At 44.0% G+C, this 15,065-nt stretch overlaps 1 protein-coding gene across 2 annotated transcripts in view; it reads right to left on the bottom strand.

Moving 5' to 3' along the window:
- Positions 1-15,065, bottom strand: part of DIS3L2 (DIS3 like 3'-5' exoribonuclease 2) — a 256,171-nt gene that overhangs the window by 172,117 nt on the left and 68,989 nt on the right. The gene's annotated exons all lie outside the window — the stretch shown is intronic.

The raw sequence follows: 15,065 nt of genomic DNA on the forward strand, positions 1-15,065 counted from the left end.
CAGTGAGCTGGAAAAAACACGATCTTCTCTTTTTCATCTGTGTCCCAGGGGCAGAGGGAAGAATGTATAATAAATGGCTAGGCACACAGTGAGATTGTCAGACAATTAGATGCAGATATCATGGACAGAGGCTCCTCTCTCAGGAAAGAGAGGAGGTAATTCTGGGGAATAATGTGGCTTTTGCAATATACCTACTGACACTCATCCCAAAGTAGTGGGACAGACGCCGACGAAGAAACTGCTCAAGTAATATAGCAAACAAACCCATGAACAAAAATACCTCTCCCAATAATCTAAGAGAGGCTGACAGGACTGGAGGGTGTAGAACGTCTCAAAATGCAGAGCCAATCAATTCATCTGTGACTCCAGTGATCAGAATGGAACCTATCCGACAGGAACCCAGCAGCCTACCAATTTAAGCTCCTTTTGGTGTCTCATGCTGTAAAGTCTTCCCCATCTCAGCAATAATGGAAAGGCCAGCTAAAATTTACATGTATCTCTACAAAGAAAGCATGCTTTCAAACTGCATGTTTATGTTTCAGTGCTCTGTAATGTATTGTCAGACCACCTCTGCCTCTCTCTTTTCGGTGTTTATATTTCTTCAGAGTTTCTCTTGCAGTTACACTCACCTGGATGTTTACAATTCTTTGCATTGCCAACCCACAACATGAGAGTGCTTCATAACACCTGCAGATAGGTAATGGGAGCACTCAGATATCCAGCAAAAAGCCTGTCCATAGCATTAAACATTGTAGTTAGTGATGGGCAACCTAAACTAGCAAATGGGCCACTTGAGAGTCCCTTCTTCATCTCTGTGGGTTGCAAAATTGTGGTAACCAAGCTGGTCTCTCGGCATAGGGAGTTTTGCTAACTGCAGCTGGGTACCTCAAACTTGATGGGGCACGCCAATTCACCACAGCACTGTCACTGGATGCTATGGAAGGGCACAGCCCTCACAGTCAATGCGTTGTGCAGTCAGCACACACCTCACTTCACATGTCTGTCAGGTTAGTATTACTAGAAGGAAAAAGCTAAGCTGATAGAAACCAGAGGAATCGGACAAACTGGCACGTGGGCAGCAATAAACAAAATGTTTCATGGGTCGCACATAGAACCCCACTCGGCCTCAAGTCACTGTTCTAGACTCTGAGCACGTGGAGCCATTGTAACTGACCTCAACAAGGGCTAGCTGAATGCAACAAAGGCATGTAAAAAAAATGCAGAGATTTCTGCTTTAGTGATTGGAAAACAAATAGTCCAACCAACACCCCGGAGGCAAGCTCTTCAGGATTTCAAGCATACTACAGAAGTACTTTCAAGCAGTGCCCATGTCCATTTAATATTTTCATAAAAGGTAGTAAAAATAAAAACCGTTTAGAAAGGGGTTGATTTCAAATATGATGTTATTCTGAACTATCATTACCTCCTTTTGCGACTCAGTGCTCTTCACCTTCATGTTAGCATTTTTATGTATACAGTTTGTTTCCATGGCAGGTTTTAAATTACACATTACATGGGGTTTTTTTGTTTTTAAACAAACACCTGGGGGAAAAAAGTCTGGCAAAAGGTGCAAAAATGACTGTTTATGAAGCCTGGCAACATTCAGCTTATAAAACACTGACACACAATGGCCTGGACAAGAACAGTCTATTAGATTAGAGAGCTGACAGGGCTCCACATGCTAATGTCTGTGCCAGCATGGCAATCCAGAAAGAAAACTAGTGTCAACAGTAACATTTGGACCCGAACATGGTCAGATGTGAATGTGCTCAGTTCTTAAATGGCAATCACACTTGAGCTTCATTGCCTTTGATGTGTATAGAGGTCACCTGAATTGCTGTTTTCCTTGGGACAGTCAAAGTGATGTTCCAGAGTCCTAAACTAGAAGCACTCTGATATTCACTGCAGTTAGCAACATCAACAGCACCGCAACAGTGACTGCTCTTCTGAAGGAATAGCACAGAGGAGATTAATACATAAAAGGCTGGTGTGGCATTAGAAGAAAGCACAGCTACTGCATGAAACTGGTAGCTCTCAAACTTTTCAGTCGAAGGTCCACAACACGGAACACCAACCAACCACTCGTGAAAACAAATGTATTTGCTTATCTCTAAATACGTTAAACACAAAAGGTTATGTCTACACTAGCACCCCCCTTTCGAAAGCGGGATGCTAATGAGACACTTTGGGATATGCTAATGAGGTGCTGCAATGAATATGCAGTGCCTCATTAGCAAAATGGCAGCCGTGGCAATTCAAAAGTGCTGATTTTGATCGCGTGCGTCTCGTCTACATGGGGGCCTTTTCAAAAGGACCCTGCACACTTCGAAATCTCCTTATTCCTATTTCGAAAGGGGGGTGCTAGTGTAGACACAGCCTAAATTATTCATGTGGGGCTACTGGATCCGAAAAACTTAAATATGCAGCTACAACATAAGGGGGGGCCATATATTTAAATCTTATTTTTATATTTCATAAAATAAGAGGACATATAGTACAAATCTTCATTTTAAATAAAGTAAAATATTAATTTATGTCCAGAACAAAAGGTTTCAACATTGTATTTATGGCAAAGATGGGGAAGCAATTTTTAGGCTGGGGCCACACAAAAGTGAAAAGGGACAGGGAAAAAGAAAAGACGACCCAACTCTCACTGAGGCATCACTCTCCCCTCGCACTCCAGCCCCAGGAGGTGGCAGAGGAAGGACCTAGGCTCAGGGCTTCCCTCAGACCATGTTAATTCTTCTGGGGCCTCAGGGCTAATAGATTTAATGGGCTCCCCTAGTCTCTGGGATGGGGTAAAAATAGGGATTTAGTGTGCGGGAGGGAGCTCCCAGACAGCAGGGTCTGGGCAGGAGAGGGCTGGGGTCACTTACCTGGCATCTGGCCAATGGGAGCAGTAGGGAAAAACTCCCAGTTGAGTGCCACCACAGGCAGCCCAGACTTTGAGAACCACTGCATTAAACAAGTACTACACTCCTCAAAGTCTTACCCGCTCACCACTGGCATTGATTTCATACGTGGCAATCAAAAACTCTGATTATATTTTGTACCTAGAAGGAATGAACCACCACCAGTTGCAGCAGGTTTATAAGTACAACTCAGAAGTCTACAGAACTTGGATTTAATGGTTATATACCTCTGAGTGTGGCAAACATCAGATCGGTAACATGTTTGTGGGTTGTCTAGCACAGTCTGAAAGTCCACTGTGATCCCCTAGTCGGCACTCATGTACAACAAAGCCATAGAAATTCACCCAGCAAATCCTGCAGCACGTCCAAAATTTCAGGAACACTGTGTGACGTGAAAGTACAGCACAGTAGAATTGACAAAATCAAAAGCTAATGCTCAAAAAGCTACCAGACAACAGGAGTGCAGCCGCAGACTCTTGCAATGTCACCTTTAGATATTGTATACCAGCACATTTGACCATCACAACAGACGGCATTCCTCTTACATGCAGCATCTCAAAGCATCACGGACTTCTAAAAGTCATAATGAAGTTTCACTTCATGTTGATATTACTATAGTTCACACGTGTGGTAATGCTGGTAGACCAGTATCAGAGAGGGAGCCCTGTTAGTCTGTATCTTCAAAAACCACAAGAAGTCCTGTGGCACCTTATAGATTAACAGATATTTTGGAGCATACGCTTTCGTGGGCAAAGACCCGCTTCATCAGGTGCGTGACCAGGTGCCAGCTCTTGCAAAGTCTGCAGACATCAGCAGAGTTCTGACAAATGTATAGCTGGGAACTAGATCAGTTTACCTGTATTCTAGTGTTGTTCAAGATACATGTTAAACTCGTAAAGATGTTTTTCGGCTCTCTAAAATGTAAGTTGGCAAATGCATTCATCTTACTGGTAATATCTGTATGTCAAGCTATAAGGTAATACGTAAGGCACACGCTAACTTTTAGTGACATCACTGGGTTGTCACAGCCTTGTCACTAGGAGTGGCATAGTGTAGGTACACCTTATGTTTTGTTTGTACCTGTAAAAATGCCTCCTCTTAATCTGTGGATGGTTCAGAAGCAATCATAAATTCAACAATTGCAGATAATTGTGAGGAATTAATTCCAACAACAAACCGAGCCAGGAAACTTTGGGTATGTCTATACCAAAAGATCGACCCTATCACGGTCAATCTTCCGGGGTTCAATTTCACTTACGTAGCGGGAACACTCGAAATCAAACCATCAGGGGCTCAACAGTTGACCCTGGTACTCCGCATCCTCGCAAGGAGTAAAGGGTGTCCATGAGAGAGTTCCTCCTGTCAGCCTCCCTCTGGGAGGACAGTCTGATAAGCCGATCTCAGACTAATCGGTTCCAGAGACTCAATTGTCGTAGCTGAAATGTCATAGCTAGGATTGACTTCCAGGCCTAGTGTAGACCTGGTCTCAGTCTAAGCATGACGACCACCTACTGAGCTGCAGGCAAGACTGTTTTCTCGGTCAGCAGAAATCTTATGAGGCCCGTGTCCCACAATCCAGAGACTTTCCACTTGCACGGTCTCCTGTTCCTACAATGGCAAAACTCAGCCCTGTTTACTCTTTGTAAATTCTTGGCTTTTCTAGTTACTGCTCTTCAGCAGCCACACTAGTACCCATGATGGGTTTAAATTTCACAGCTTGAATTTACCGAGGGGCTCAGGATGCTCATTAACCCCCCTCTCCTCCTGGGGAGCCGCACAGCTGGCCCACAACAGGGAGGGAAGGTGCCTCTCAGAGCTGAGCTCCAGCTGCCCTCACCGACTCCCCCTGCCCCCAGGCTGGGCAGGAGGAGTCGGCTCCCAGCAGCAGTAGCAGCAGCCAGAGCCTGGCTCTGAGTGGACTCTCCTGTCTCCTCTGCAGGGGAGGGAAGGTGCCACTCTGCACCAAGTTCCAGCTGCTGCTTCCTGCTGCTCAATCCAGGAGCAGGGGGAGTCCGTAGCTGCAGCCAGAGCTTGGCTCTGAGTGGCTCTTTCCCTTCTACCATGGCGTGGCTGCGGCAGCTGCTCCCAGCTCCATCTCTTGCCCGTAACCGGAGGGTAAACCAGCTCTACCCCATCAAACCCACCCACAGCAATCTCCCTGAAGCCTTCCTGGGCTGCAGGCAGATGCATTTGTGTGATGATGTCATTCTGCCATCCGGGAGGAAATTTTTTTTTTTTTTATAGCAAGAGCGAGATTAGACTACACGTGACTGGAACACCATGTCCTGCCCCAGCAGAGCCCTGTATCACCTCGTAACCATGCTGTGCTGGGCAGAGGCACATTATGGTTTTGTGCGGTCCTGGACAAGAGCAAGGAGCCCCGTACTTTCACCTGCAGTCCCCACTCCCACAACCCCCCTGATGTTCCAGAGAGGGAAATGGGATCCGGGCATGGGGCCTGGCTTCATCCCAGCCAGCACTCCTACTGGGAAGTGGAGTGAGGGTGCTGGGGTCCTCATTTTTCTGGGTACCTCCATTGGCTGGGTCCTCTAGGCACAGGCCCTGTTGGCTCACTGGTTAATCTGCTACGAGCCGTGCAACTTGGTACTGATGGAAAGAAGTATGAGGAGCCCTGCCTTCTTTAAGTCTCATTCGGTATACAACTCCGTCAGCCAGACATGCATGAAACCATGCAGCTTTCACTCAGCGTGTGGGTAAATAGTAGCTAAAACACACTGCACCCAGGTGCGATTTTGAAACTTCTACAACTTGGGTAACTCGAAAACTCTTTTACCAGAATATCTGAGGGCATTTCAGTTCTACCAGCTGTGTATCTGCCCAGGATATCATTACTAACATAAGAACAGCCTCACTGAGTCAGACCAAAGGCCCATTCAGCCCAAGGTCCTGTCTTCCAACAGTGGTCAGTGCCAGGTGCTTCAGATCAACTGAGCAGAACAGCTAACCACCACAAAGCGATCCATTCCCAGCTTCTGACAGAGACTATCCACCATCCCAGCCCATCCTGACTAACAGCCACTGATGGACCTTTCTCACACAGGAAGAAGCTTTAGGTTCTCCCATAAATAACTTATGATACATATTCAGTTTTCAAAACCACAATAATTTATTTCACAATAAAATTGCTTCAGAAAGGTCAAAGGCAGAATCTATCTTCATTTTTTTAGTGCAAAGTAATCTCAGTTAGTGAGGACATATTTTCAACAAACTTTTCAATCAGACAACAAAAGAGCCCAGCTCTGAAATTTAAGGCATGGCACAGATGGTAAGGTGGCAGCGCTGAGGGGTTTCTTATTAATGTCCCCACTTCCCAAGTCCTCAGGAGACAAAGAAAAGGAGGTGGTCTGGCAGCGACCAGGAAATATGTAGCCTCAGCATTTACCTAAGACCTACTAAGGCCTCTACTGAGGTTCTGTAACTAGACCAGAGGCCATCCAACATTTTCATCCATGAACCAAAAGCAACCATAAAGTCACAGCTGATAAAATGTGTGGATGATACAAAGACAGGTGGAGTGGTAAATAATAGGGATGCAGTAGTCAGACAGATCAATCTGGATCATTATGGTAAGGCCATGCCTAAAGAACGGAGGAATGTACCCTGGAAAGCAATAGCTCTGGAAAGGATTTATTGGTCATAAAAGACAAGAAACACAACATGAGCACCCAGCACGATGCTGCTGTAGAAAGGACTCGTGACAATGCACAAACAGAGGAAAAGAGAACATGAGTGAGCAGGGAGGTGATTTTACCTCTTTGAATTTGTGAGACAGATAGTCTACAGTTCTGGTTTCCACATTTTTAAAAGGCCATTCAAAACTTGGAGAGGGTGCAGAGAAGACACACAACAATTACTGGAGGGCTGCCAAAAATGTATTACAATGAAAGACTTCCATTTAGCTTAAGAAACAGAAGAGAGTGAGATGTTATTGCACTGTATAAGTACCTTCATGGGAAGAAAGCACCAGATGATAATGTGCTAGTTATGCTAGCAGAGAAAGGCAAAACAAGAACTAGGGGGCTGGAAACTGAAACCAGACAACAGTCAGACTAGAAGTAGGATTTTATTTTTTAAACACTGGAACAATCTACCAAGGGAAGTGGTGGATTCTCCATCTTGAGTATCAAGACCGGATGCCTTTCTGGCAGAGATGCTTTAGCCAAACACAAATTATGCTTTAGTCATACAAAATTATTGGATTCAATACAGGGGTAGCAGGGTGAAATTTAATGGTCTGTGATATATAGGAGGTCAGGCTAGAATCCTAGATAATCTGGCATTCTCTTCTGGCCTTAAGTCTTATGAATCCCTGAAAAATTATGAATTAAGCGGAAGCATGAGGCACAGCAATCAGACTGAACAGGGTTCATTTTGAATAAAGACGTGACTAAAACCAGGGGGCTTTGGCTGAGAAGATCATCTCAGCCTTAAACACAAAACCACTACCATAACAGTAATACAAACATCACATTTCAGATCCACGAGTGCAGAACATCTATATCCATTTCATTAACAGTTTTGCCCCCTATTTTAAACTGGGCTTCATTTGAAATCTGGGTTCCTAATGATCATTGACAAGGGGCTGGAGACTAGCTGGCATCGGGGTTATTGTGAGAGCTCATGCGCACAAATCACAGCCCAGCAACCTTCAACATTAAGATCTTTGCAAGGGACAGCCTGGTGTTCTGGAAGAAAAAAAAAAACATCACCCAGCAAAATGTCTGCTCCTTTTAATTCCTGCTTGGCTAAATAAAATACGGTACTTCCAATAAGGGGAAAAACACCTGTCCACATCACCCTCCATTCTTACTGCAATCTCACTTATACCAGATGCCTTTGGCAACGGGGATTAGTTAATAAAGGGAACTGGCTAGAGTATGCACAGTTAAGAGATTCCTTTTGAAACACACCAATAAAGGTAGTGTTTTACAGCACTTTAATTCTAAGTCACTAGCTAGTGGCATGAAAGGCCAGCAGGATGGCTATAATTTTATATCCCAGCGCACACCCCAACTGTATCTGATACACCTGCAAACAGCATCTAGATCCATTTTGCTCTTATTGACCATATAATGCTATTTGCCTACTAAAAGGATTTTGCTGTATTAATTATTATTAATATATTACATGCATTGTACTATCGTAAAGTCCACAGTAGTGCCATCACAAAGATGAAAGCTTCTGCATTTCTCAGTTCCTTATACCAAAGTTAAATTGAGAAATGTTACTGGTTTTCCTTGAACTCACCACAAGTAACAAACTGACTGACAGCAAACCATCACACCTACTATGCTAGAGGGACAGCAGCATTTCTTCTCAGAAGTTTTTGCATGTGCTCTCCTGATTTTCCCCCAACTCCTGAAGCACTGAGCAAGACCGGACATGTATGTTTTCAAAGCCAAGTGTAGACAGATCTGGCTGTGGGATTGTTAAACAGGTTGATTTCTAAATTCACCCGCTGCACACCCGCTACCAAAGTTCTCAGTCACACCAAACTCTCTTACCAACTTCCTCTCCAACCCCAGAGTCCAGTTAACATAAGACTCCTATGGTTACATCTTCCCTGCAATTAATACAGTTCCCGGCACCCACCTCTGAGCAGACAAGTCAGCCTCGGCCAAGTGCGAGCAACCACATTACAAAGCCACATATAAGCAGCTGGGGCTGCTCCCATCAGCGTGGGTCATTAGCACTTCTTGGGCATATCCTTTTGTTCTGAGCCTTTCAGGAATGCCTTCCGAGCATGTCTGTCCTTCTGGATGCTCAGGAGGATTGTGGGATGGCACTGCAAGCCTGTCAGCACCCAAGAGAGTTAGCCTGCACGGCAAAGCGAGCAGCTTGCCAGCCTCTGGGAAATCACCACTCGGGTGTCAGCCTTAAGCTCCAGACAAATCAACTAACTCTGGCTGAAAAAACCACTAACCTCAGTGACAGGACTGTGTGTTTAAACAAAAAGAGGGTGGAGGCAACACCTGCATTAACTCCCAAGTTAACCCCGCGGTAAAGATGTACCCCCCCCAAGAGTCACAGATTCTCAAGCCAGAAGGAACCACTGTGATCATCTGGAGTGACTTCCTGCACCACACTGGCCACCCAGCTTCCCCAAAATAAACTCTGTTTGATCTAAAGCAGGGGTCTGCAACCTGTGGCTCCAGAGCCACATGTGGCTCTTTAAGGACTTCTTTGCGGCTCACAATGCTATAATTACCTTCTGATTATTTTTTGATAAATGCTGAACATCTAAACGCCAACAACAAACAACTCACATCTAAAAACCAAATGATGTGATCTCAAAACATTGGATAACTCCCTCTTTAATATGTGCAGTGCACCGTGGGATACGATACTGTATTTGTGTTTCAATCATGTTGCTAATGAAGTCTTGATTTTGAAAAGGAAAAGGAAGCTGGCGGCTTTCCCGCTGTGAAGGGCAACACGCATTTTAAGAAAGAAAGAAAACTGAAATTAAACATGAAGGGAAATTGGCATAATTAAAATAGGTTTGGGAGTAAAAGTGCAAAGACATTCATACACACATGTAAAGTGTGAGGAAACAGATACATAAAAAGTTTGTGAATATACTGCAGAAAACATGTATCGCATTACAAATCATCATGTGTGCGCTGTTCTCAAAATAGGGATTACAAAACATATGATTTGACCTTATTTATTAAGGACTGTCTCGTGTTCACATGCATTGCAGCTCTTGAATTATTGAGTTTATCAAATTTGAAAAAAAAGGGCTCTTCTTGCTATTTTGGTTGCTGACCATTGACCTAGAGAGAGCATCTGATATAAAGCTTCTCTCCTCCCCCACCCCCGTAGCCAAACATGTCACTTCCACTTCAGAAAACCCATTTTTCTCTTTCTTTTTGCTGGTGGTTCTCTTTCATGGGGTATTTCTTTCCCCTCATTCTCTCCTTCAGACTTTGCTTAAGTGTTAGAAGTTACATAATTTGCTCATTCCAAGTTTCACATTATTTGTTTTAACTCTGGTCTCTCCTTTTCGAGTCTCTCTCTTCTTCATCTTCCTGTCCTAGGTTTATTTAAGTCCACAATAGTTAGATCGCCAGGGCAGCAACTTTTCTTTTTTTATTTAAGCAGCACAGCCTGGTTACAGAACTATATAAATATTTATTATTAAAAGTAACCTTCAGCCAAACGTCTCAAAGGACAGAAATGCTTATTGAGCATGAACAGCAGCCTCAGGCAACTTTATCTGCACTGTCTTGATTCTGACCTATCATTTTTCTATAGTTTGTCACCTTGACGAATTTCCTTTGCCCCACACCTGCAGTAGGCTTTTAACACATTTAACTCTACCTATTCCTCACCCGTCACAATAAACAACTGTCTCAACCCACCTTCCTTAAATCGTCTTCATGCCTCAATCTCTTCCTCCCATGGCTACTGTAACCACGTTGTCAATGGTCTACACGGCCCTAAAACTCCAGGCTGTAGCACAGGCACAGTCGTGCTACCTACTTTCTTAAAGTGCAACGTATGAAGTCGTATGACCACTCCCAATCATTCCTGTCCAGTTTTAATGTATATTATTTTAGAATACTCTTTGAACCTGTCTAGTCTGGGTTCTTCAGGGCCTGATCGGTGCCAAACCACAGAATTTGCACAATCACGGGAGGTCAATATCGTCTTGCAAGGTCTCCAACACTTCCCCGGCTTACTGGGCTCTTAGAAGACATTTGGGGTGAATTTCAGCTAAATAACAGCACAGAACACTGACAGCCAGGCCTGATGGCTGGAAACAAACTTTATGGAACCATGGGAAACTTGGTCACACCCATGGCAAGTGGACATCTGGCTAACTGAAATCGTGCCAGACAACACGGGATGTTGCCAAACCAGAGAATGCCAGACTAGAGAGGTTCAACCTATATCATATGCTAAACAGCCTCTTCCCTTCTGTACCTCATGCTCTTTATCAGATCCATTTAAAACAGGAAAAGAAGCAGGAGAAAAGTTGTCAAAAAAGAAAGCATTATTCTCTAGACAATGGTAACGCAAATCATGAGTAGCTCTACTCATATTAGCTGGACACTGTAGAAGGATAAGGTGCTGCATTGCAACTACATAGGAAATACTTTAACTCAAAATGTGTGAAAACCTTCAATATGCTTCAGTAATAGAGATATTAACAGCTTCTCCTAATGATAGTGCAGTAAGCTGTAAGTGCTGGAGCGAGGGGTGCTACCGGGCACACCTCTGTATAGAAGTGTACTCCAATATTACATACAGGATTTACAGTTTGGTTCAGTGACTCTTAGCCTCCCCACTATACAAACTGTGCCAGCAACACTGCAGTAAGCTCACAGAAACTAAGCCAAGAAAAATGTTGGAATGCCAGCAAGAGCGAAGTCTCTGCCCAGAGGTGGTCAGAGTTCCAGAATAGATGTGCAACAATGAGAAAGAAAGCAATGGTAACAGCGTTGTCAAACAAAAACAAAAAACAGCCAAAAAGATGCACACGGTTCTCACTGACACTTAGGAGGTCATGTTTTAAAGGCAAGCAACTTTATTGTCTTCTTTCCACCTTAGGGAACCCTGCCCTCCAAGGTCTGCAACAGTTTTAGATGCTACACATTTAGTATGGCCTGATACACACTTGTTTTACACCCTCCCTTTCTGTTCCCCAAACAAAGGCTATTGTTCAAGTTACTGAGCCTAAAAATTAACTGTCTCTTTAGAATAATCCAGCTAATCCTCTCTGCCTCGAACTCCAAGACCATAAGAATTCCTGCAGCAAAGAGTGCATGCAAGTGGGGTCCAGTGAATGCATTCTATCCTAGCTGTACCAGTCTGGTCACTGGGGGACAAACAACCGCACATAGAGTTTTCATATGGGGATGCACAATTTCACGTTTAAAACAGCTGTGTGCAGTTAGAGATACTCTGTCAAGTACGTTTCACACCCGTCACTGGAGATCTAGCATAGAACAGCCCCAACAGGTGAGGTGCAAAAGTTTCGTTTCAGTATACAGATTTTATCCAAGTCCTTCAAGCTTACCCTTCCCTACGCTGCCATCCTATCAGCAAAGCCACACAATCTGAACCAACATACACCGTTCCTTCCCCCTCCCTCAAGCAAGGCCCTATAGAGCCAGCAGCCTCCCTGTTGGGACCAAGGTTCCTATAGCCTGCTCACTGCGAGACCTCCCACTTTGGTGCATCTCATGAGCAGTGTGCTGTACTCCAGGCCACAGCTAACTGGAAACTGGAGCGTAATACACAAGGGCCTAGCAGTGAGACTGCCAGAACAGCATGGTTTGAAACATCACAGAAACTATTCGGCCCAATATTTTCAACAGTCGCCAGGAAGAAAGTGCATGGAACAATTTTGAGAGCTGTTTTTCAAAAGTCATTTAAATCAAATTATGCCCCATTCATACTGGCAGCAATACTCTCTCTGCTAACTGGAGATGGTGGTTTTGGGGTTTGGTTTGGTTTGGGTTTTTTTTTTTTTTTCTTTTTTGGTTTAACATTAAAAATCTGTTCTTTAGCCATCATTTATTGTAGCATGGACAGATACTGCAACGGTGCAGCAGTGAGCGCCAGCAGAAAACCCTATGATACAAAAGGCCTTAGAATAAATCACTCAGGAGGGTGGATTACAGAAAAGAGTAATGGAAGGTTACCTCTTAAAAACACCATGCTCTGCAATCCCTAGGATTTTCAGCAAATGACAGCAAAAAGAGGTATAAAATTTGTTTCAGAAGCTTCATGGCAGGCAGGCTGACCAGCACTTGAATTGTTCGCAACTTTACTTGTCGTGAAAAATCAATATTTTAAAAAAAGACCTAGTTCTTGAATATTACTTCCTTGTAACAAAAACACACCACACTCACTTTGAATTTACATCTGAGACTTTAGACGGCAGTCAAATCCATACCACTGGCTCCCACATACCCCAATTAATACACATTACTAATTTTTAGAAACATACTGATGTATGGAAAACCTGTTTCCCTGACCACAAAGATCATCTCTGAAGATTACTCAGCACTTCATAAAACAAACAAGTTTACACCAGCACATGCCATGTGGAGGAAAGCTATCTGAAAATATATACCTATTCTAGCCTACGGGTGGCTACCCACCGTGCTGGTAAAATGCCGTCTCCTCAGGCTACACGTGTGCATAAGAAAATCTCTCTCAGTTGGTCATTGTCTGTTTTGCCACAAAAATAAACAAACGTATTGACGCATTAAAGCTCCAGCCTTTCCTGATCCTCTGATTGGGTCCTGAGTACCAGCTCCCAAGAGTCTCAGTGCTGCACATGCTCTGACGCGCTTTAAAAGCTCAGAATGGTACACCTGGGATGAAGCACACACGTTGTTCAGGAAACACACGGAGGCCAAGAAAAGCAATACAAATTTCCACAGTTAACTGTGTTACTAGCTCCCAATACATCTCTTAGTATAAAAACCCATCACTGGAAACTGTCATGTTGAAGAACAATTTATGGAAGTTCCCAGAGTATATATGCCCCAGCAGGAACTTCCCTTGACTGGGGCACTCCATCAGACCGGGCCTGTTTGCTTATTTATACAGTGGGACAGGAGCAATAGAAACCTGGAAGAGGACAGTGCTAGAGTGTCCAACTCCCGCAGTTTCTCATAGAATGATCTGCTTCCTTCCCATCCCTTCCATCGTTCCTCCCTTTATGGCTGCACTTGGACCACACCTGACCCAATTTTTAAAAGAAATTGCTTCCCACCCAGATATTGATCATTCCCATTTCACATGCAACTGAAAAGAGATGACCCCCCCTTACCCCCCACACATGGTACCCTAAACACATCCAAAACCAGATCCCATTTACAGAGGGGCTGTTTTGCCAAATAATGGCAAACGGACACCCTACACTGCCACCTAACTAGGATTTAAAGGACATGAAACCAGAGTCCCTGTTTGGTTTGAAGGTAAAGGAATTTCTGTGGAAGATGCAGGCCAGCCTTCTCTGGAGACCTAATCGCACTAGACACGCTGCCTGGGCTGTATCCCCTGGATTCGCTCCTGAGTCGCCGCCATGGGAGTTGCTGAACAAACACAATGTGTGAGAGTGGTTATTGGTGTCTGCTCCCCTGCCTACTGAGAAATACACGGAGACCAACTGGTCAATCACCAGCTAGCAACTAATTTCAGTGAGCAGTGCTTGCAGCACATTTTGCTCTCAGCAGTCTGACTGCACACAGCAGGGCTGGAGATTGGAATTTAGCCCCTTTACCATCATCCCGGGCTTGGAATTCAGACAGCGCTGCATTTGGCCATTAACGCAGCCTCTCTGTACAGCCCAGGAACAGAGAGGACAAAACAGACACAGCCATGACCAGCACTTCTGATCAGCAGGACTGTCCTCATGGAGGAAGGCACTCAAGGGACAAACCCTTAGGATTTGGGGGAAATAGATTCCCTTCCGATGCCCTGGTATGGACTTTAAAACATAAATGGCTCTAAAAATCATTTCTGAACAGAAGATAAGAAAAGAACTAAGGATTTCAGGACTGCTCCTACCTGACACTGGGAAATCCTAACACTGAACTACATCTGGCTGGCAAAACAAAGCATCAGTTTAGTTACATGGGAATTTTAAGGAACATGTTTTACAAGTCTTTGCTTCTCAGTTAATTCCTCACTCTCACACACATACCACAGCAAATATGGGAACAGGCTCCTTAGATATATGCATAAGGAAATTAATAACCTGGTTCTCGTTCATCTTCTGTGGCCTTGGGTAAATCTTCAAACTCTGGTTCCGTTATTTTACAGTCCCCTTAACTGTACTAAACATACCTCACTGTATATAAATTGTACCACATTCTCTGCCTCAAAGAGACTCCAGTCTCATTTCATGTAAACAGCAGGTGGGAAGAAGACAGACTGATGACAGCAATACGGTTGCTTGGGTACTCAGTACAGACAGATTTGGAGGTCAAATAGAATACTACATGATTCTTCTAGCCCTATGATTCCATGCCCAGAGGGCTGAAAAGCTTTAAGTAATTTAATAAATACAGATAATAAATTTAAATTATCCTAAGAGATGCACGTTTTTCAGGCATCGAACTGGAAGCAAATCTTAAAGAGGGATTTGAAGCAGGAAGAAGTGATATA

Source organism: Carettochelys insculpta, chromosome 10, assembly GCF_033958435.1.
Source record: "Carettochelys insculpta isolate YL-2023 chromosome 10, ASM3395843v1, whole genome shotgun sequence".
NCBI lineage: Eukaryota > Metazoa > Chordata > Testudines > Carettochelyidae > Carettochelys > Carettochelys insculpta.